Consider the following 26,345-nt stretch of genomic DNA (forward strand, 5'->3'; position numbering starts at 1 on the left):
ACCGACCCTGATTCTGAATACAGAATATCAGTGTAGGCTACCTGTACTGTTATTGGTGACCGTACTCTACAATGTTAACAAATATCATAAGCTGTAACAATATAAATCATATACAAATACAGCTGGACAGCCAGTCATTTGTATTTTAGATCACATGACGAATTACCAGTTGTAAATTTTCATAGAAATGTACTGAGAGAACTGACGTTAATCTATAACTGATTTAATTTGTCATAGTTAGATTATAATGAATTTTACTTATCTTGTACTTCATTTGAGCAGGATATGAATTGTATATATTGTATATAGAGAGATTGAAAAAACAAATGTTTTATTGAATTTTTCAATAGTTATAATAAAACATCTGGTAATTTATTGTAATAGACTTAATGTGACTAATATACGATTATGTTAAAAGGGAAGTGAATATTTATAAAACTGCAGAGAGTAATAGATAAAACCTTTCAGTAAACTAAGCAAATGCTGGAATGGTTGAAAAATTTGATATTTAAACATCATCTAGAACATATTAAACAAAAACAGCCCCTCTCGTAAGATTACCAGTAGTAAGAGACTAATAAAACGTTTCTCTGTAGATTCATCACAGCCGTACCAGAGTTTCTGTATTTCACACATTAATGTTGTGTGACTTTACTAAGTGTGCTAGTTATGAGTCACTAATGAGTACTTGCTAAAGGATTTACCAAAACGCCTTATTTCAAAAGATTAGTAGATGTGATATTTCTAATATAATTATATGTACAACACTATTAACACTCCCGTTTTAGTTACTTATCAGTTCAAAGCTTTCATATAATTTTATATAAACAAATATATTATGATAAGAAATGATAAATGTTTTTCTAGTAAGAGAGGCAAGCGTACGAGGGCTGTTCAAAAAGTACGCGGACTTTTTGAATTGCGCGGCTCCAGTTGGTTCCAGGGGAATCCGCTTGGTGTCGCTAGGTTTGCACAGATCAGCTGATTACGACGCAGATATCTTCATTTGTGTATTAGCTACGCGGTTTTAAGTGAAGTGCGATTTTTTCGTTTGGCGGATTTCAGAATGAATGACCTGAAGGAGCAACGACTTGCTGTGAAATTTTGTGTTAAACTTGAAAAATCTGCGACTAAAACTTTTGCTACGCTTAACACGGCTTACGATGATGTTGCTATGAAGCGTACGGCATGTTTCAAGTGGCATGAACGTTTTAAGGATGGTCGACAGTCCATTGAAGATGATGAGCGTCCTGGACGTCCTTCCACGTCAACTGACGACCCACACGTCGACAAAATCAACACCCTGGTGCGGCAAATAGACGTCTGACTGTCAGGAAGCTTGCTGAAGAGTGTGGGATATCAGTTGGATCTTGTTACGAGATTTTGACAGAAAAATTGAAGATGCACCGCGTTGCTGCGAAATTCAGCCCTCAGAACTTGTGAGTTTGTGGCCAAACACTCGATCACTGTTCTTCCCCACCCAGCTACTCACCTGACCTTGCTCCTTGCGATTTTTTCTTGTTCCCCAAACTCAAAAGACCCTTGAAAGAAAGAAGATTTGAGACGATTCCCGAGATTAAGACAAATGCGACGAAGGACATTACAAAAGAAGCGTACCAGGACTGTTTCAACAAGTGGAAACACCGTTGGGATAAGTGTGTGCGTTGGGGAGGAGAGTACTTTGAAGGGGTCCCAGACCTGTAACTTCTAAATAAAGTGCATTTTGTTTTATGACGTCAGTCCGTGTATTTTTTGAACTGACCTCGTATACATATATTCATAATGTTAACTTTGAATGTCGTTAGTGATAAGAAAGATCACAAGATACGGCAGAAACTAACAATTAAAGTCTATTTTTTACTGTGTATTATATTTGAAAATACAGCGTGAGCATAAACTTTACATTTCCTTGTATGGCCATGTTGCGGTGTGAATTTTTTAGAATAAATTAATATACAAATACAAGATATAGGTAATAAAAACACGTTATAATAGAAAATACCATTGAATTTGGATTCGTAAAGCAAGTATTTATTAAACTAACAAGTATACTGTTTAAGGTTGTGAATTTTTCCTGTAATTATACTTCTTTTCACTGAAATTATGGTTTGGATGAAGAAGTAATAGTAAGACTTAGTCTGTTAATACGTAAGTGAAATGTAAGAGAGTTTACCGGTTTCGGTGAATTACATCCCTTATCACTAAACATGGTCACGTTTCGAGGAGACTTGGGATGCTAGTCTTCCTCAGGAGATTAGGTAACCTAAACGTTGAGAATAAAATACCTTGTCATAGGATTCATAATCCCTTTGCTACCTAACTTCCATTTATCACCATGAATAATACTTACTGACAATGTTTTCTTTTTAATAAAATTTTACTATTTGGCTTAGGAGAAAGTAATAAAATCATTTTAGTCAGTCTGTCCTTTAACGTTGTTAAATAATATGGCAATATTAATGTGATATATTCTTTAAATACATTTAAGAATGGAGGTTGCTTATGATGAAGGAAAAATATCTAGTATATCTGAAATATGTCATTAGACTAATTGCTTATAATAAATAACAATGAAAATATCACATCAAAGTTATGTATTTTACATAAGAAAAAGTGATTATATATCTTTGTGTGTATTCTATTGCGTTAAAAATATGGTCACAGAAAATTTAACAGAAATTTGAACATTTTACTTCTTATAATATGCTTCAGTTAACCTTAGACGATTTTCTATTCAAATTAATTTCCCTCAGTTTTCCACAACGACCAAGCTCTCAGTCCACATATTTTGTTCTTGTTTCTAAAACATTTTTCAGATACTCTATACATAGGGTATGGGCTTTGAGGTAATTGAAATAACTGCTCCTTAGAACAAAGTGCGTGCTTTACATTACCATGGAGTTAAAATGCTTACTGCTTCGTCGTTTAGCCCACCATTCATTTCACGAAATACTTGAACACGATCGATTGACGTTTTAAAATTTAATCAGATGGGTGAGGTAGACGGAAATCTTCTTTAGAGTTACTATATATAATTTTTTTTTATATCATATATATATCAGTTTCGTAAATAACATATGATTTGTACTTTATAGCAACCGTGGAAAATGATAAGACTTCCTAAAATATATCTTTTATATTTTTATGCTATATAACTGTATGGCTTGTTTCAAAACTATTTATTTCCTTACAGAGGTTAGCATGTGTAGAATTATATATCCACTAAAATATGTTCGTATGCTTGATTATTCATATTGTCGTCACTTCTGAGTAAATGCATTGACAGGGAGTAATCATTAAAAAGTGGTACACATTAGTTTAAGTTTGTAACATTTATAAAGTCTTTTATATAGTTAGAATAAGACAAGCGCGAAAACTTCAATTTTCCCCTATAAATAATAATCTGGTAATTTTGGACCTCGGGAGATTCCATCAATTAGAGAAATTCTATATACTCATGAAAAGACCGAAGAACCAACAATTCAGAAGAAGAGAATCTCTATATTCTAAGCACAATAAAAATCTGCGTGTCTGCCTGTTTGTCCATTATTTAACCACTCCCAAGTCACAGAGCCAATCTCAACCAAACTTTATGGGATGATAGTTTGGAACAAAGGATACCATTACTGAAGGCTCGCAACTTCTACCCCCGGTACTGCTGTTATTGATCATTTATTATATATTTCGTAAGCTAACGTTAATTACATTCATAGATAATGCCATGCCATTACACCAAAACAAAAAATAACTATAATTTTCTATAAAATAACATACACACAACGAGAGCACATAAACGTCTAATACATCTCAGGAAGTGTGCTGGCCTTCTTTATGAAGAAATGCAATAAAAATAATGGTCACCTGCCTTGTTTTCGTTGCATTTCTCCAACAATCGTCATTAGACTTATATGGATAAACCTTTTATAAGTTATTGACACTTTCTACTTTGACTCGTGGCCTTTCAGCTTCAGCCGGTCAGACACTTCTGCGGCCAACTACCGTCAGTTATTAGTGACATGAAACTGTGAAATAACATTAAGAGCTAGGTGTTGAAAGCGGGTAATAGAAAGCATTCTTCCTACTAATACTTTTTACATCATCTCTTTCTACAAAGTCGCCTGAACATCGCCTTTGCTCTCTCTATATATAGTGAGTTCTTAAAACTTATTCAAAATCTTTGGCGAAATAATTGTTATACATAAATATTGTTAAAGATAGGACTTTGTGTTATTTATCCCCACATCTTTTTTAAAAAATACATAGCCCGGAGAAAACACGGATACTTTAACTTGTAACAAATAATTTGTAAACTTACTGAATATTTGGCAACAGAAATTTTAGTGAAAATATAAGGCTAAACAACAATTTTCAGCTAATGTGTTAAGACAAATCCACACAAGCCGTTTACTATCCAACAAATTTTACGTGCACACGTATATATAATCTTTATGTATTAACCTAACATGTTTTCAAACTGAAATATAATGCTTTCATTTCAAAAATAGAAGGGTCTCCAGAAATTGTATGTTTGATTTGGAATTTCGCACAAAGCTACTCGAGGGCTATCTGTGCTAGCCGTCCCTAATTTAGCAGTGTAAGACTAGAGGGAAAGCAGCTAGACATCACCACCCACCGCCAACTCTTGGGCTACTCTTTTACCAACGAATAGTGGGATTGACCGCCACATTATAACGCCCCACGGCTGGGAGAGCGAGTATGTTTTGGCACGACTTGGGCGCGAAACCGCGACCCTCAGATTACAAAGCGCAAGCCTTAACGCGCTAGGCCATGCCAGGCCTCTCCAGAAATTCAATGAATAACGCTGTGAATCATATCGTAAGCCAAACAACATTACTTTTGTAATTATAAAGATAATTCGAAGTTGTTAACGAAAATCATATATATATATATTCACGAGGCTGGTCAGCGGTGACTTAATGGAGTTAAAATGACTGGTAGACAGACAACAGATAGACTGAAGTGTATCTTTACGTTAAAATAAGAAAAAAAAAAAGCGTTATCAGTTGTACAATAATCCTAAAGTAACCCATTTGAGTATAATGCAGTGCAATATAGTTAAGTAGAATACATAGCTATAAAATACCTTTTTATATTGCGAATAAAATGATAATACTTTGAAAACATTATAAACAAACTACTTTTTCGTGATTATGATTTACTAATATGTTTCACTATTTTTCGCTAGTTTGTACCAAGTGATTTTCGAAAATTTCTAATACTGTATTTGTTAATGCTACTGATTAAACTGATAACTTATTCTATCGAAAACATGAAATAAGATAGCTATAATAAATCCTCATTAGCTGGAAAGGAAAATCTCCTTGTAATTATTTATTATTTCAAATATTTGTTTTCAAATTGAAAAATTGACCGCATTTATGAAAACGTGGTAAAGAAAATAGTGGAGGGTAATATACATATTCCAAAATGAAGTATTCTAAATTTAAAAATCCTAAAAGTAAGGAAGATAAACTTTATTCTTATTTAAAAGATCAGTCAGTTGAATAGCAATTAGACAATTAGGTGAATAAAATAGCATCTTCATATTAGCTCGGTTATTTTTGATAATGCTTTAGTGGTGATTAGACAAAAAAATCATGGAGAAGAAAACCCACTTCTAGAAACAAAGCTATAATTGTCCAAGAGGAAATCTTCTTTAACTCATTTGATTGGAATGCAAAACAATTCTGAAAAGACCCATGAAATAGTAGTTGGAAGATTTTATTTTATAGCTATACCACTATGCTAAGGTGTTGTCCCTTAATATGGTCATATAACTTTGAGTTGGTTTATTCTAATTTAAATGCCTAATTAATTTTTATTAATAGTGCTCACTAAAGTGCAAAGGACAAATAAACCGAATACACAGTGATGTTTATGAGCTTTATTTCATCTCACAACCGGGTTCTCACGTTTAATGTTTACAATGTTTTCACCCATACAAAGAACATAAAGACCTTCACCTACTTAACTTTATTTTGTTTTTCGTACTAATCCATTTCTCCACCAAATAGACATTTGAATAAATATTTCCTTCTGTTCACAAAAGCTTGAATGACTTCAAACTGATCATACTGTAATCCATTAATTTTGATTGGATTGTTATGATATATTTGTCTAAGTTAATGAAATAATATTCATCCTTTCTTATAATTTTCTCAATTGTCCTTCCATAATTTTATTAGAAACTTCCTCTATATTATTTGTTTATGGATGTGTAAGACATATCTCTCAGGTTGTAACTGACTGTTTTTTGTAGTGCGTTTTTTCAGTATCACCAACTATGACTTAAATATACAATAAAACATAGAATAAGAACTTATTTAATTTTAAGCTATGTTTTTGCTTTACATTGTTTACTCTCAAACTCATCATTTTCATTAAAGAATTTTATTTTGGGTTTGGATATGTTAATTTCAACATTCTTCCTTTTGAGAGCCACTTTTAAAAGGTCATAATTCTCAACCTGTTTTACTGAAACTGCTTCTACTTTGATTATTATCCTCCATAAATATGTATTCTTGTCTTTTCATTTCATGTGTAAGATTTTCCTGGTGTTTGTAAATAAATCTAAGAGAAAGATATTTCATACACGTTACGAAACTTTGATTTTATTCAAAACTTTGGAATTAACAACATAAAATGTTTTAACATAGGTATATGAATAACTTTCATATTCATAGTATTGGAAAGCATAAGCAATGCTTTGTGTATATTCATAAGCATCTCACAGCATGTATTAGTGACTGCATTGTCTTAAAGAAATTATTAGTTGCAGATGACTACTCAGTACAAATTTTCATGACTTATTAGAACCTCACAACACTTTTATGTTTTTGTTTAATTTAGGAATTGTATCTTTCTAGAAAGAGGATGATTGTGATTTCGTTTGATGAGGTCGAGGCTTAAAGATTAAAAACTTTCTTAAGATTTTTAAAACTATTTAAAAATTACTAAAGCGTCAATGAGTTTGATGTAATAAATTAATAATTACTGAGGGAGTCTTTTACAGTGGTTGGTTGAATTTTAACTCAGTGAACTTATTAGTTTGTATATTATTGTTATCTAAGTAGTAAGTTATTTCAGTTCTCAAAATCTCAAATAGGTGTTTAAAGAATCATTGAAAATATGAAAAGTGCGGTATGTTGAAGAAAACTAGCAAGTAATAACATTAGGCTTATCAGCGAACGTTAGTTAAGCTAAAATGTAGAATTCCTCTTAAAAAATAAAAATAAATAAAAGAACTGGGTTTTTCATTCTTCTTCTCTTAAACAATTTGATAAAAATCCGCCAAACGGAAACTATTAAAATACAGATATTGGAAGAGGGGTTAATTTGGTAAAAATGAAATCATATAGAAAATTATTCTCAAAATGACGGAACGTTCTGAAAATTTGATGAAAATAATAAAACAATAGGAAAATGTCATGAAGTGAAAACAAAAAATTAAAAGAGAATGAAGAAGAAAAAGGTAAAACAAGAGCGAGACGTAAGATTTACATAAGAATCAAGAATAGAAATCAATATAATCACAAAGTATTAAAAAAGCCACGTAAAATATAATTATTAAAATTGAATATAATCATAGAATAGTTAAAGAAGAATTATGCCAATGATATAAAAGAAGTACGAAATTGCATCTAAAATATATAAAGTAGTTATAACAAAGAGATCACATAAGCCATATAACATTCAGGGTATCAATGAAGTATAAAAAGACAACAATGCCAAGATAAAACATCTATAAAATGAGCTTGCATATGTAAGGATAAAATTAGCTACACTTCTCTCTGAATTCACTGAAGCACTTCAAAGAAAACACCATTAGCTCTTGAACACAAAAATACAACTGGTCCACTTCTGTTACCAGTACTATTGTAACATTTGTTATTACAGGGCATTGTATGCACTAGTCTTTCATCAAGTCAAAGAATTAAGCGTATAGTTAAAAAACATCACTCATTAGAGAACTAACAAAAAATCATGTAAACGAAAAGTAGAAGCGTATTAGAAACAGGTTTAAATAATTCTTATTGTTGAATGAATGGAGTGTTAAAAAGAAGCTAATCATCTTATTCTACGTTCAAAGAATAAAATTTATTAAGATCAAGCAGACTTCCAACAGAGAGTCGTAATGATTACCAATCATTAGTTACTTTCTTGACAAATAGATTTAGAGTGTCACACTAGATGAAAGGCTATAAAGCAGAATTAAGGATATAGGAGTGTACTATGCTAAACTTGTTGAAATGATGAAGTCGTTGTCGTGTTATTAATTCATAGATGATACAGAGGATGAATATGTCTCAACTATATTAAAACAATATAGTTGTGGACATTTGTGATGGAGTTTTAATAAGTTAAAGGTAAACTACTTCAGACATCATTCCAGATTTATGAAATTTCATAACAAATACTGTGGAATCATTAATAATATCTGATAAAAGTTTAGAAGAACTAAAATAATTAATTATATAATATATTACTTAGAATACAAGAAGCAAACCACTTGACAGACGGTGTTTTGATTAAAGTTTGAAATGACTTGTTACTATTAACTACAACTAAAGCTTTTATAAAACACATTATAAAAAAACTGTAATTAATAAACCATTGTCAATAAACGAAGGAGACGATATCCTAAAGATGAGAACATTTTACTTGTCATAGCTGAAATAAATAACACATTATTTTAGAAAACACCATAATACACGAAAATTGATTCATTGCTGGAATTCTTGGTAGATATTAATGCGACCAGGGCTTTAGACTTGTTATCTGAGGATCGCGGGTTTGAATTCACTTTTAGGACATGTTTACTCTTTCAACCATGGGAGTTTATGACGTGATGGTCAGTTTCAATTTTCTTTCGTAGACGAATAGTCCAAGAGTTGCCCCCGCTAGTACAGCGGTATGTCTCTGGATTTACAACGCTAAAATCAGCGGTTCGATTCCCCGCGGTGGGCTGAGCAGATAACCCTTTGTGACTTTGCTATAAGAGAAAACCACAATCCAAGAGTTGGCAAGGGTGGTATTTATTAGCCGTTTTTCCTAGTCTGTCATTTTGAAATAAGGAACGCCTAATGCAGATAGTCCTCGAGTAGCTTTGAGCGAAATTAAACGAGAAACAAACAAAACTTAACCTTATAATGAAAAATGGAAACTTGTCTGCTTGTTACGCGTGAGGCCCGGCATGGCCAGGTGGATTAAGGCGTTCAACTCGTAATCCGAGGTACGTGGGTTCGAATCCCCGTTGCACCAAACATGCTCGCCTTTTCAGCCGTGAGGACGTTATAATGTGACGTTGAATCCCACTATTCGTTGGTAAAAGAGTAGCCTAAGAGTTGGCGGTGGGTGGTGATGACTAGCTGCCTTACCTTTAGTCTTACACTGTTAAATGAGAGACAGCTAGCGCAGATAGCCCTTAAGTATCTTTGCGCGAAATTCAGAAACAAACAAATAATCTTGTTATTCGTGAATAAAACCTTGCAGAAAAGTTATTAGACTTTCTTTAAATTCGTAAGTTCAAGATTTTGAAATTTTGACTAATTTTTAGCAAGACAGCAATGCTACTGGGAAGATAGAAAGTTTAAACGTACTTTAATTATATCATTTGAAATGATATAGACCAGAATACTTAAAAGCATACTTTTGAGCTAATTATGGCGTAACACAATTGTAATGTAATTAAACTGGTAACGTGAACATTTTAAGTTATTGTTTCCTTATTACTTCCATTTGTTTCAAGAAGAAAGTACTGATGTTCCAGTCATCATTAATTATATATTATACAATATTATTCCGTACGTGAAAATAATTTTATCTGTATATTTATTTGTAAAAACTTTGTTTATTGAAAGTTCATAGCTCTGTTGATAAGATTAAATATTATTTACATTTTTATAAATTGTATTTTCTATAGAGTGGAAGTACAGAAAAATTAAAATGCTATTTAGTGTTCTTTAGTAAAAAAATGTTGACGGAGTTTGATGTTTTTGATTTAGTCATCTTACCACCAAAGCTACCACAAAATATTTTGAAAATAATAGTTTGAATTTTGTATGATAAATGACACGATTTATTCTTAAAACAATTAATTTCATTACTACCCTGCCACAGATGTTAAAATGTGTACAGCAATATATAAATCAAAATTATCTTTCATGTATATTACTATTTCATAGTGACCAATTTATCTATCATGGAATATTGTTAAGAAGGAGCATGCATCAGTCTGCAAAGATATTAACTACGACTCATATGTAGAGTTTCTTTATCTCATTCCTTTTAGGCTTACCGCCTACTGACACCGCCATTTCTGTGGTAGTTGTGGAATCAAGGACGAAAATCTAGCTAACACAGATTGTACCCAAACAACGAATTGTTGCATTTAAATAACTGTAAGAACGATATATTAGCGAAAAAATAGAAAACCGAATAACGTACGTGTTTTCTTCAGCGCAGACTGGGAGTGAATTATGAGTTGTATCATGATAAACTAACATTACAACCTGGAAATATTTTGATTAACTACCTTTTAAAGGAAAATCAAGATGAGTAATAAAGTTCAGGGATAAAGATAAAGAATTAACAACAAAGAGAAAAATGATAAAAAATACTTTTTACTTATGAAATAGGAAACTGATTAATGGTCGAATGTCTCTTATACCAGGATCTATGTTTATACCAAAAGGTTCAACACATATAGAGTGGTAATCCAAGAGAATTATATGGCTAGAAAATGACTGGGTTATTTGAAGCATATGACAACGAAAAAATATTTTCAGTGTTAACAGAAGACTTATGATTGTAAAAACGCTCTCTTAAATGGTGTTGTGTGTTGTAAAAGTAATTTATTTTTTTATAATTTTAGTGTTTTTTTGTCATATTCGTCGGAGAAAGAACTCGGTAACTTTCTTGAACTTGCAAACTAAACAACTAGCTTTATTAGTACAGCAACAACTATTCAGTTGTGGCATGCAATTCACACTTACATGAAGAAGGTAATCTTTTAAGACTTTTGCTCTTCCGAAAGTATACAAAAGAAACGTTAAGAAAAAGAAATTGATTTAGGTTACAAGGAACGTTTCCGATTTTAGAGTGATAAAAAGGTTAGACTCTTAAGTATTGCACTGTTTAAATATCCCCCCAAAAAAAAAACAACAACAAAATTTCAGGAAGAAGAATAGTCAACTATTATAGAGCACTCCACATTTGGGCCTTTTTGTCAAATTCCATGCACCTTTTATGTGTGGTCTTGGATGTTAACTCTTTTGTCAGGACTGTTTAAGGTTGGATTTTTTTTAATGTTTTAGCTTTTCAATTTCTTTGTAAATTTCGATGGCCTTATAGTATACTTGTTTTCTTTGCTTGTTTATTTTTTCGAACAAATCCAAATTTGGTTATTTGTGTCCTCTGCGGAAAATCGAACTCCGGATTTAAGAATAGGTTTTCTGTATAATTCAGTATGTAAACGACTGTTATTTAAAGACACAGTGCCGCCAGAAATGCTAATTTTGGTAGAAGTGTAATCAAGGGTAAACTGAATTGTTTTCTTTTATATTATTAGCTCAGGAAAAAAATACTTCAAGTAATACAGAATAGCCTGTACAAACCAAAAATACGTTATTTCTGTAACTTTTCCAAGTTTGACGTTCACAATAATTTACTGTAGGAGCTGGATTTCAATATATACTGACACAGTTAGGAACATTTTAATACTCATTACAGTATTGTTAATCTGAAGGTAACTGTTGAATCAATGTTGTTTAGAGAAACTCATGGCTATCGAGGTTCTTTACTCTTTGAGATTTTCTTGGACTGAAAAGACTGAAAAGACTGAAATGTAGAAATTAATGTAAAGGGGAGAGACATCCGTATAACAGAAAGCTATTAGAAGTTAAATGCCACCTGGTATTGGCTTATTCAGTTATACTTATAAAATAAGCCGTGCATTTTATTTAAGAAAGGAGATCACAGAGAATATTTGATCAACAAAAGCAGAAAACTTATAAGCGGTCATGCTTATATTAGAAATTTGGCACAGCTAAGATTATTAGGTTTGTGTATTTTGGGTACAAAATAAAATATACTTTTGACAAACTTGCCTGGTTAAAAAATACTGGAAGATTTTTTTGTTATTATTTTTTTCTATCTTTAAAGGAGCTCGTTTACTGATGGTTTTAGAAGGGTCTTGTGTGAAAGTTTTGCAAACAATTAGTGTCCCCAAGCTAGTGATTAGCTCAGTCTATTGTTTCTATTTTAATGCTATTATTAGATTGAAGATCCTTCAGAGCAATACTGCCTGGTTGGTTCATATTACTGCGAAATAGCTTCAAAGATTTTAAGGCTTGTTTTTCCATTTTTCTAGAGCTTTAACACAATTGGAGCTGTCCAAGAGGAGATTTCTCTGAAAGTCTGGATGTTTGATTGTTAGTAGATGAGGCTAATTAATTGTGAAATAATTCACAGAGTCCAAGAGTCTGAGAGAATCCATATAACTCAGAAAGAAGTTCAAGTTTAGTAATATAATTATTGATAAAAGGAAGCTAAGCTCTTTGCTAAGGAGACTGGGTTATATATCTGAAACAACTTTGGTTGAAAAATTTATTGTGTTGGAAACATACAGAGGGAACCGATTATTAGTTGTATTATTTGTGAAGTAACTATTACCATTTACAATATTATTTTGAAAGTGTTCTCATCTAAAAAAAATGAAGTGTAATTTATTTTAAAATGGTATTTTGATAGTTTCATATGGTGCAGTTGCTATTAAAATAATTTGTTTTTTTTATCAACGAGGGAGGATTAGTAATAATTGCAATTAAAAGTTTCGCCGTTTTTGAAATTGATTTAGTTTTAAAAGGATGATTTTTATTACTCTTTTTTTCAGGAGGGGAAATGAATTCGGTCTGTGTCTGAAGTCCTTCTTGTAAAATTAACCAAGTTTGGAAAATTTCTAATTTAGAATATTAATAGAATTTTGACAGAAGCTCTTAGTAAGATTCCTAAGTTTTTAAAGGAACTATTGTCACTTGTTGCAGAAAATTTGGCAATGATCTTCTATTTTGATGGGTGCTTTTAGTGTGAGAAATCGGGGTATGTTTTTATCCTGTGTATTATAGAGTATAGGAGATCCCGTACCATCTGTAGAGCAGGTCCTATTATGAAACTTGCAGCAAACCATATCAGAGTTTACACATCCATCTGATAAAGATGAATCCATAGAACTAGCATGGAAGTATGGCTCAAAAGGTGCTATTAAATTAAAGTCAGTGTATACAGCCAGGAGCATGAAAAATCTTCGTGTTATCATGAAAGATTCCACGAGAATATTAATGGAGCATGATTTTATTATATATTATATAATGTTATATCAATCTCACTCAAGACCAAAATTATAAAGAATAGCATACCACCTATTTCTAAAACTAAATCTCATTAAGGGATGAGAAAACCATTACTAGATGAAGTTTTTGTTTGTTTGTTTTAAATTTCGCGCAAAGCTACTCGAGGGCTATCTGCGCTAGCCGTCTCTAATTTAGCGGTGTAATACTAGAGGGAAGGCAGCTAGTCATCACCACCCACCGCCAACTCTTGGGCTACTCTTTTATCAACGAATAGTGGGATTGACCGTCGCATGATAACGCCCCCACGGCTGAAGAGGCGAGTATGTTTGGTGCGACTGCGATTCGAACCCGCGACCCTCGGATTACGAGTCAAACGCCTTAACACACTTGGCCATGCCGGGCCTAGATGAGGTGGTGTAACAGGAGATTTTCAGTATTCTGCAAACATCACGCATGAAATGTATGTACATAGTGTTTTGTGTACAAACTATGGTCAAAAGAAGCGTAGGAAATACTAGCGTATAGCCACAGCCAATTATGATGCACAGTGTCCAACCTCTGTAAAATATACAAACCAAATATTCATAGGCTATATTACATCAAATAGAAGCTTATATGATGTAAAAATAAAACATGGATCTGCACTCAGGTAAGTTGAAGAGAGAACACAGTGACAAACCAGTCTCAAGAACTTTGTCACGGCCACTTAAACTATACACCACGTAGATACAGCTATGGATGATGATGTACTCCTTGCAGGCTCGATAAATGCATGTAAACAGACTAAGATGGAGAACATTTAAAAAGAGCAATCTGGAGTTACTGTTAAAGATATCTCATATTTTATGAATGGCAAGAAGTATGAGTTATCAACTAAAATGTAATTTACAAGTGTTGTAGAAAGCTGTTCGGTAACAAAACTGACTTTAATAGTAGAACGTGTGATACTAAAGACTAAACCCCTGTAGAAGAATCAGGAAAATGTTAATTTTGCATTAATCAATATGAATTATCTACTACAAAGTTATGAGTAAAATGAGCAATGTTCGTATATCCTATAATTACCTCTATATAATGCTATACTTAATAAAGTTAAACCTCTGCTGTGCTTTTGCAAGGCAGTTGAACCTGTACTTTTGGAGTGGATGAGAATGGTAATCCATCTTGATGAACAGTACAATAAATATTTCCTCTTGTAAGCTCAATCTAGAAGGATGCAGAGGGGATCTACCTAAGCAGAAAAGTGATATCACATCTCGTAATGTGTATCATCCAGTCCAACAGATGTATTGCCAATCTGAGGTAGATAGCAAATTTGAGTTCAACCGGATATAAATATCTATTATAATAACAACAATAAAAATAGTCAGTTCAGAATGTTAAAATGATTCTTTTTACTCTCAGTATGGTAACCAAGAATTCATAGGAGTAGACTGAGGTACTTCAATGATTGAAAAATCATTTTCAAAGGGTGTTGCCAATACTTTGTAGGTGAGCAATTCTAGGTGAGTGGGTCACAAGACTGAAAGGTTGTGAGATATATAAGTCCCAATATTGGTTCAAGTAGCCTTGGAACTGGTGTCAGAAGAGATGGTAGAAGCAAATTTAATTTACACTTCCTCCTGGTTTTGAAATTTGATTTGACCAACACGGACCCGGCCTTTTTGAAATACCAGGCAGTTTGTTAGAATGGGAATCTATGAAAGATACCAAAGTCTTGTTTTTAACCATATTGCAAATGCCTGATTTAAGACTTTGAAATAGGTATACTATCCAGTATTGAAGACCTATAGCATGTTGATCTTTAGAGCATTTACATTGTGAACTGTGTCTATCTAAGTCTCCCAGGATGATAAAAGACAAAATAAACTGTACAATATGAACTATGACTGTTCCATCCATTTCCTCTTCTGTTGGCACGCAAATAAAAAGCACAGTCTAATAGGATAGTTTCTGTTTAGCACTGGTAAAATATGACTTGTCAATACCAAGTGAAATTAGAAATCTATATTTCCATGAGTATTCCATTTTTGAAACAACTACATTATCAGCTCTGACCGTGAAAAGAGAACAAACAACACTTATCACAGATAAAAAGTTGTTACATTCTCTACATTAGGTTCTACAACAGACTAATATTAGATAAGGCTTTCTCATTAGTAGAAACAAGACGTTCTGACTTGTAATTGTATTAAGAACACTGTAATACTGAAGTGTATAGTAACTTCAAAACCACTCTTACATATTGAGTGTTACATTAGCGCTAGGTTATGTGGTTCAAATATTTTTTTTAATATTTGCTTAAATTACCTAAATAAATTAAATAAAGAATTACCTAAAAGATATAACCTTTGTTAAATTCGAATAAAAGTTCAACGTTTCACCATCATGGTCATTAATTGGTAAGTTGGAGGGCTTTTCACGCTGAAAATTTGAATTTGTTACCAATGTTGAGAAGATCACAAATAGCGCATTGTGAAACTTTGTGCTTAAATACAAGCAAACAGTGTATATGGATAATTTAAAATGCACGTTATTTTAGTGCTTGAAAAACAAATAAAATCATACCTAATATAAACATTTCTACTCAGAATATATATAAGATGTATTGATACATAATTTTCTAGACATCATGTATATATATAAATAGCATTCTACTCTCACCTATTGGTATTCTGCAAAATTCACCTAATTAGGTGAGAGATCATTATAATTTTGTAGGTTAGAGAGATTTGCAATTTAAATGCCCATTTATTTTCTGCTATTAACAAAATTAATGAAAGCTGCTAAATGGCAAAGGTATCATCAGATTTTTAAACATGCCTTCTGTAAGTATATACATTATGAATGATAATTGTCAATCAGTTTCTTAAAGTCTTCTATGTTAGTGTAAAGTCATCAACAATTATTTTGCATCAATATAGCTCTTATCACCTAGATGTTTAAAGACTTCTAGTTGGAGAAATTTTTCATTATTTAGTTATGTTGTAGACATCATTCTTTGCTTGCATGATTTATGAGCCTTTATAGAATTTTCTTTGGATGTAAGTATAAGTTATTCATCAGATGGTCAGGATTCATCGCAATTTCATCACTTTACCAGAAGTGATTAATGTGACACATTTAATAATGAAGATACATTACCAAATAAATTGTCCATAGACAGCATAAGAGTCTTTGGAAAAATACTTTGGAGACAGAATAAAGATAATTTCTGCATTCACGTTGCAGCAATAGAATGCAGTAGCATACATGTGTTTTGAAAGAAGTGTGATAATTGTCCTAACCTTAGGGTATTAATTGTTATTCAGAGCTTTTAATTTTATGTTTCTTTCTCTTCTCAACTTATTTTTAACATAACATAGGGAATGATAGGTAGATTTTATGTTCTGGTTTTGTGTTTGTGTTTATTTTTATAGCAAAGCCACATCGGGTTATCTGCTGTGTTCACCGAGGGTAATCGAACCCCTGATTTTAGCATTGCAAATCCGAAGACTTACCGTTATTCCAGAGGGAGACTGATGGGTAGAATAAATGTACTTTAAAAAGTGTTATTTATGCGATACTTACTGCTATTATGGTATATTCTACTCTTCTATGTACAGAATAAAGAATACTTACAAGAATATTTGTAATTTTTAAACTACTGATACTGGAAACATCACAGATAGTTTTGGAAAACAGGTATAGGTATTACATTTAGAAACACACGCTAATTGGTTCAGATACTCTATTGTTGTAAGTAGAAAATCACCTAACAGCTGGAATTATTTGAATTGGAATTTCAATAATAGTCTCTGGTTCAGAAATATCAAGAGGACCCCTCTCATCTAATGGCTTTAGACTTCAAGAAGAGTTCACTGTCTTGTGTCTATAATACGACCAATGGACCCTCAAATCTTGGTTTATCTGTTGTTTTTTAGGGCTACTAATTTCCTCCTTTGATACGACAAAAGAGCTTTGAAATAGATGTGTTTAAAAAATGAAGAAAAACCAAAATACAGGAATCTAAAGAGAAGATGACATTTCAGCAATGTATAGCGTATGCGGATGTTATTTATTAATAAGTTGTTTGTTGTTTTGATTTATAAGAAAAGTAAAACGTCAATGTCCTGCAAGTAGACGTAACGCACTGATAAACGTTCACTAGCTTAGAAATAGCATTGGACTATCAGAGTTTCGTGAGGATTACGTCCGAACAGCAGATCTGAATGTAGTGTACGAAGCACCTACTGAAGGAAATCAACATTCAGTACTCAGTTCACCCTCGCCACAACTGATGAGTTTACTGACTTCGGAGTTTCTAATCTACAGATCACTTTAATGTACTGATTTGTTTCAAGCATCACTAAACCTACAAGGAATCACCTTTCTTTCACAGGTTGACGTACATAAAAAACCGTAATGAGTGTATGCTGAAGTACCTGCAAAAGTATTATGAGTAAAGAACTTTTTGTGGGGTTCCTTGACCATGATAAGAAATACTAGAAATTAAGTTAGAATCAACTTTTCTACAGCTTATTTTCACTCTAGTTTGCTATTTAGGATAGGCACCGAGGTTACATCTATAATAGAGACGAAAAACATGGTTCACGAAAAACAAATTAAGAGAATGGCACAAGTGTAGTAGTAAATGGCATCTCATATACATTAGTGTTCTTAATATGTAAGTTTGAAGATGTATTGTACTAACTTTATTTCAGTTATACGATTTAATTTGTATTTGTTGTTGCTTATTTATATTATAATTTTTTCATAATTATACGACAATAATACGTCTTTTAAAATACAACTTACAAATCATGTGGATTGTTACAATACCATCACTAAAGCAAAAGTACATATCTGAATGATTCAAAATTGCTTAAAATTAGTATTTACTTAATTGTTTAGGTATAACTGGGCTTTAGCTAGATTTCTGAATGGAATATTTATCAGAATTATTATTTTTTTTGTATAATTTTTTTTAAATTTGGTTGAAACAAAACAACACAGTTACAGGTTCATTGATATATATCATTCTATCTCGGTGGGCCAAAGAAAGTTTTCCAACTTAAAACAAATTCGGGGTTCGATTCATTTCAATGGGTAGAGTGTATAGAGCTTTTTCCTTTGTTTTACATAAAAAAAGAACAACACATCAACAACAACTATTTACGATTACAGGTTTGTGTTTTTACCAGATACACCACTATTGGAGGAAAGGAGTGGAAACATTCGGACAATTTAGGCCTAATATTCACGAACTTCTTTTAAAAGGCGTCAACAGTTACGTTTTCTCTATTATATAACTGCTTAACTAGTAATACTAGTATTTAAATGTTGATTAGTTTAAGATATGAGTTTACAACTTTTCCATGATGTTTTAATCTCTTGGGACTGAAGTGAAATACATTTTTGAACAAAAAGATGTACAAACTAAAAAAGTTTCTCTTCACATATCTGAAAATAGGTTTTTGTTTATCTTTACTTGCTGGATGGATGCCTTCTGTCTGACTTAACTGTCGAATACTAATATTCAAAATATTGTCTTAATTTTTGGAAATTAAATAACTCTTCTTTCTAATATAAAAGAAAATCTCTAGCTATTTAAGCTCAATTAAAACGACAAAATATTCCAACTTTGTATTCCCTTATTGGTTTTCAAATTTTAAAACTTCAAAGTTTACATAGACGTGCATTTGGATTTTACTTGTTATTTTGTTAATAAATGAATTCGAAGTATACGATTACAGATGCTTTTTTTTATAATAAGAAAATGAACGTACTCAAAATTTTCTCAAAATAAAATACATCGTTACGCTAGAAGTAATAGTTCTCACAGCTGTGAATCTAAAAAAGAAAAGCAATATCCATCATCGGAAGTAATAACAATTCCTTAAGGTAATTTATATCTTACTTCGGTATCAGAAATCAGTGCGATTTTTTATGGTTAGCTTTTCGGGTTGTTGACCTGTAGACTGTAATAAGATATACGCTTTCAAGGAATGATTATTTCATTTAAGAATTATTATTCTAAGTCTCGAAGTATCTGTTTAGTTTAAGAATGTTGTGTTTTGAGATCCATAGATTGTTTTTTGTCGCGTAGGGAAAAAGATCGTACGGAACAAACGGATTAAATGAAATTTAGAATTTAAAACAACTTTGGCCTTTAATAGATTCTATTTGCTAATCAGAGTTTGAATTTAGTTTTAGCTGCCTCAGGGAAATATCTTTTATTTCTCCGATCCGATGAAAAGCATTATGTGTAATTTTAATTTATTTAAGGAATGAGACATACTAACAAGAATTACCTTGGGAAATATGTTTAGTTTCAAGATATCGATGTGATATTGAAGACGTTTTCTAAGTTTCTTTACGAATATATATATATATATTTAAATTGAACCCACTAGTATACGAATTTGGCTTACGAGGATAAAACAACACATATGTTACTTATATATGTAAAATAATGTAAATTTTTTTGGAAAATTCTCTTTGTTAGGAATCTACAAAGACTACTGTATTTCATTTTGTCTCTCTCACCTTTCATAATTCTTCCATTATTTGTTTTTAAGAATTTCTACCTGAATCTGATACGAGTTCTTCAGAAAACCTGACATGTGAAGGTTATATCTTCCGCGATTTTTTTTTGCTTGAGTAGAATATAGTGCTACATATCTTGGGAAAGAATCATCCAGTGTTGGAACATAATTATTTCCTCCAGTGTTACTGGAAATAGTCTGATAACATCATCATTAAAGGAATTAAAAGATTCATTAATGAATGGTAAAATAATCACTGGGATTTTTACTTTCATGTTCTTCTTACCTGATAGCTGGCATGCTGAACATCTTTTCACATAAGTCTCTATATCTCCAAACACAACTGGTTAGAAGTAGTCTTATTGCTCCTATCCTATGTTTACCTATGACCAAATATCTAACTAAAATTATTTTATGGATGTCACACGTTTAATGCTGTCTCTCTATATTTCTTTGAGAATATGTTTTATCTCTATAATCTATTGCAACTTTCTCATTATATTTATGCATAAACATTACTTTTTGCTGGTAATAAACCTTTTGACCGAATTTAGCTAGTGTCGGTTACTATATCGCATAGCATTTATCCAAACTTTAATTTTCTAATTGCCAAGCTAATTATTTGTTATTTATCCATATTACTCATTCTAACAACAGTTAAACATTAATCCTTATTTGTATTATTTTCATGATGATCTATTACTTCACTAACATTTTCCTCTCTTTCAGTATTTTCTCTAATCTCACTTGTTTTCTGGCTACCTTGGCTACGTCTTACCACTACTACTGCTGTTTTGCAGTCAACAGTTTTTGCCTCGTTAACAAGCAGAATTTTATGTGGTATACTATTTGCCACCCCTACAAATAGTTTATCTTTAGAGATTCAACATTTCAACGTGATTTTAACCGGTGGTGCAGCATATTGAGCCACTCTTGCTGTTGTTTTAAATCCAGTTAAACCTAACGCAGCATCTTTGCATCTATTTTTGTTTAATAATTCATTTATCAGAGCTTTACAACTACCAGTATTTTTAAATTCATTTACGACTTTTTATCTATCATCATTTCTTCTAAATTTTTAGTTAGAACATTCTCTTTGTGATAAATGTAATGCATTACATCCTCTTTTCTTTGAACAACTTTCTTATTTTGCCTTCGGAATTTAGCTATATGCCCAACTTGGTCCCATATAAAGCATTTTGGTGTAGTTTATTATTTTATCCTCATTTCCAAAACCACTTCATGTAAATGTTTTCTTTACACTTGTAAGGGAGTGCTGAACCAGTTTTATTGTTTTGTGGGGAATAGCTTCTAATGGGTCGATTAGGAGTTACCAAAGTACCTGCTATAAATAGTATCTGTTTAAATACCAGGATATGCAGGTGTGGCCACATAAAGCATCAACTCGAGGAAGTATATGAGAAAAAAAAGAATATAACCGTTACTTTTTATAAAAAAGTAATACATTTTTATTAAGCATGTAAGGACAGCCCTCTTGTTTTGAAAATATACCAATTAAAATCCTTTATCCTAATTTAGTCAATATACAAGTACCATTATGAACTTTGTTAGATATAGTATCAGAAGACAATAGGAATTTACATAGATGTAGAATAGTGCAAGTTTTTATCGCAAATTCCTTAATTTTATCATGCTAATTGATGAAACTGGAATAGTTTATTCTCGAAAAGTCTCTGTATCTTTACAGGAAATTTTCTTTTGGCAACTAGATATTTTCTGATACTACTTTTCCTTCAGCTTTTATAAAGCTTAAACAGGCTGTTGTAATGTCCCAAAACCAGAATTAGAACAGTGATCTTTACCTTCCACACCGCTATCGTGTACACATTATGAACCAATATCTAGCAGTTTTGCACACGACCCGAATCAAGATCAACAGTTCTTCAATATTTGTAGTGAATTTTTGGGGCATATCTGGACTCGCATAACCTGTGGCCTCGTTTGTGCTTTCTAATTTTCTTGTTTAGTTTCGAACGTTCTGTTATCTTACATTTTTCTACTTATTTCTTTATTCATGTCCTTTTTCCAGGTATGTGATGCGATTATGCATATACAGGATGTTCGAAGAGTCACTGTGCAGTTTTGTAATCATATTTTATTCAGTTTATTTCAAGCCAGCAACTGATAGCGGTGTTTAGAAACAAAATAAGAAGGATCCAGGCCTGTTTTGAAGCCAACAGGAGTCACTTTCAACATTGTTTATAATTGTCATTCATATTTATCTCCTGTATTCTATATTGAAACATGTCTGTTAATAAATATATAAGTGCACAGTGACTTTCCGAACACCCTGTAGTTTTTACTATTATGTGTGTTTTTCACAAACAGTCTGCCTTCTTTATTGATTCAGAGGAATCTGATTTTAGTGATAAGATAAACTGCTTAACGTTTATCAGGATTTGAATAAACTCTTGTTGCTAACTTGCATTTCACTGATACTTGATTTTATTATGAGGTTAACTAAATTTTTACTCTAGGGTGCTGACTACCCCATAATACATTAGCCTTAGTATTTTTTTTACAATTGAATAATGTATAACGTATGTAACAATAAATGTTTTTTCTTCAAACAATTGCTTTATATGGACTTGATATAAGTTCTACTAGCTCGATTTTTATCACTTTCAACCAATTATGTTACCTCATCAATCAATACATATGCATCTGCTAACTTCACCATCTTGCATACACGTGCTCTCATTCTCTCTTCAAACCGTATTATGAACATTTTTAGCAATTTGGTTGAAATTCGCTCTTTCAGTATTAAGTCTACAACATGTCCCTTGAAGAAGAAAGGTCTATCTTTGGAAAGCGCTCTGCTTGCAGGGCTTTTATAATTTTATATGAAGACTCCTTGAACCTATGTGTTTTTCTGACATCATAAATCTACAAACATGTAGTATCTCCAATACAGCTAGATCCTTTGAACCATTTAAAGTATACCTCACACCTTCTTACTCTATACATTTTAAATGTTTCATTTGAAACTGTTTTTAACTCTCTAAACTTCCTCCTATAAGTCTCCAGTCGTATCTCATACTACTCTAAAATAAATTATTTCAACACAACATACTTTAGTTTCTCACCACATCTTGCGGCTGCTATTCTTATACACTTGCCTAAATTTCGCAAAAGGAGTATATAAGATTATTTATAAGTACCTTTGAGAAAATATGCGAGTGCAGAAAAATGGCAGCCACAAGATGTGGTAAGGAAACTACTTCCTGCATTATTTTAAAAAAGGTGTTAGCACCTTGCAACATTAAAGTATGATTCTCTTTGATTATGTCTGTCTTCTAACACTAGCTCTAGATGTTTTTCCTCAGCTTCTATTTCTAAAGTTTTACTGTCAGTTTATAAGAGTTTCATTTCTAAGCGTACTTTTACACGATCGAAATCTTTATTATGATAACTTTCGCAAACATCACTCACAGTTCTCGTATTTTCCTTAAGATCAAGATCAGTAAAATCACCTGTCTCAATTAAACTTCATGTATCTCGTCATTTTTCCAATTGCTACTTCATATTTTACTTAGTTCTTTATATATCTTTAACAACCGACGTTTTTTAATTATCATCCACATTGCTTCCCTACTCGTAACAAACAATGAGCCACACAATTTACAACAAATTAATAATTATTAACCTACCCACTCTGAAAAACAAAATTTACTCATTTTCCAGTTCTTTTTCCTTCTGACTTTTGTTGGTATTGTTCCAGCTTCAAATTCTTGTGTTATTATTAGGTTTTGATTCTTTATGATTTGACTAATCCCACTTCTTATATAATGTTGCTGTAGATAGCTTCTGACACCATTGTGTTATGTTACATGTCTCTGTTAATGTTTTAACAAGTATTCCTCCCAGCATGTAGAATGTATCATAGACGAGTGGATGATATATGATTTTGCTAAGTTTCACAAATAAGGTAATTCCATTCAGACCTATTGCTTTTAATATGGGGATTTTCACTTAAAACCTGACAAGTTTTTAAACGATTATTTCAATGATTTCATTTGCTTAAAACTAAAAACGTTTTCTAAAATAATAAGTATTATGATATTTCTTTGCCAATTTTCGTGTAATTGTTGTTGTTTTGAATTAAGCACAAAGCTACATAATTGGCTATCTGTGCTCGGCCCACCACGGGTATTGAAACCCTATTATTAATGTTATAAGTCCGCAGAATTACCGCTGAGCCACTTTTCGTGTTATATCATGATGTGTATTAAATCTGAAATAATAAAGTTAGTCACAGATTTAATATTCCTAAATATACTGTTTCTTAATAATTTCATAGATTTCTCTTCAGAAGGCATCTAGAATCTTTAACCAGAACACCACTTTTACTTAAATAGAAATATAATTGACCAAATTTGTGGCCTTCTTAAGAGCACTCCATGCTGCTTTTTTATTATACGAATTCATGATTCAATATTAAAAACAGTACGTGTCTCATTTATTGTCAAGATCTTTTCAAACATTTATTTTGCAAACGCATTCTATAAATAGCACGTCTAGTTTTGCAAAATCATGTTAAAAATTCTTTATTGCATTATCAAAACTTCAGGCCATCCCAATATTAAGTTCACATGTGCGTTTTTAACCGAGGTACCTTGTATTCCTGGTCATGCCGATTACATGTTTCGATATGGATTCTTTCTAATGCTGAATATTATCCTAAGTCCATATTTACTGGCTTTTACTGCTATTTTCAGTTTTATTTCTGAATTCATTAAATGAACTTTGATAACCTTGTCAATTACCAGATTTTACAGAATTGACTGTTCTGTTTTGGCTCTTAAGACAGAGAGTAGTAGTATAAAAACTTTATTCTAAAGTGTAAATTGTATTCTATTTTTTGAGTTGGAATTTAATGAAACCGTGTCATATCTTACGAACAAGAAAATACTGATAAGCATGCAATTTGTGAACGTAAAATTGTAGTCTTCTGTCTTTATATTAGTAAAATATCCAATAAACGTTGTATTTACCTTAAAAAATTATTAGGCCGTTGCGTATGACATGTCGGATTTTCATATACAAATTTGAAATTCAATTTCTAGTGGCTGAAAGAAAAACATTAGTATAAATTTGTCATAATAATAGAGTATATTGTAGGCCTGGCATGGCCACGTGTTAAGGCATTCGACTCGTAATCTGAGGGACGCGGGTTCCAATCCCTGTCACACCAAACATTCTCGCCCTTCCAGCCGTAGGGGCGTTATAATGTGACAATCATCCCAAATATTCGTTGGTAAAAGAGTAGCCCAAGAGTTCGCGGTGGGTGGTGATGGCTAGCTTTCTTCTCTAATCTTACACTGCAAAATTAGGGACGACAAATGTAGATAGCCCTCGTGCAGCTTTGCGCAAAATTCAAAACGAACCAGTATATTGTATGGTCCATTTCAAAACCATATTATTTTTCTTTCTTCAGAAACTAAACCATATGGATAAAGTTGATATTCGTTTGTTAAGAGTAGAGATTTCGCTCTGATGACACAGCCCTTTGAAATAAACCTCCGGGCCGCCCTCAGACAGCCATTAATGAAGAAGAATTGAAGGTCTTAGTTGAATCAGATTCCAGCCAAACTGTGAGAGAACTTGCCGATAAACTTAGTGCTCATTATTCAAAAGTTTTCAGACATTTTGAAGCAATTGATAAGGTGAAAAAGTTCAATAAATGCATACCTCACTCCTTACTCGTAACGAGAATAACCCGTGACTCTATAAAATCGTCACTTTGTTTAGGGCAATCTGCTATGATCCGGTTAGTGGATTAACTATAGAGATGCACCTAAATATATGGTGAGCTTGAAAACGTTTTCACGAAAATAACCAGGAATAGTCAATTGCAGTAGACAATACTTAACCTCATGTCTCACGCATTACTGTCCACAAACTAAATGAACTTCAATATGAAATTTTACCTCATCCACCGTTTTCACCAGATCCTTCCCCAACATATTATCACTTTTTTTAAAACATTCGAACATTTTTAAAGGAAAAAAGAGCGTTTGCAAACCAAAGGACAATTGACAGGGCCTTTGAAGAATTTATTGCATTAAAGGATGTCCAATTATTTAAAGATGGCATTTATGAACTTAAAACTCATTGGTAGAAGTATATTGAGTTGAAAGGAAATTATTTTGATAAAGTACATTTAACAACAGAAAGATGTACTTGTTTCACATTTTCCTCTAAAATTCCGACATTTCATACGCTACAGCTTGATAGGTGGTTATTGTTTTCTGATAGTTTTATTTCATGTAATTTTCTGCAGGATATTTGAGTTTAGGACTTTCTGCAAGAGCTCTGTAATAAATTAATTTTATTTAATGACTTTGTAATTACCATTTCAACTTGGGGTGAGCATCAAAGATGTTATTCTCATCAAGAATATATGTTACTTTCTTCAATAAAACTG

The sequence above is a fragment of the Tachypleus tridentatus genome, chromosome 10, assembly GCF_004210375.1.
Source record: "Tachypleus tridentatus isolate NWPU-2018 chromosome 10, ASM421037v1, whole genome shotgun sequence".
NCBI classification, from domain to species: domain Eukaryota; kingdom Metazoa; phylum Arthropoda; class Merostomata; order Xiphosura; family Limulidae; genus Tachypleus; species Tachypleus tridentatus.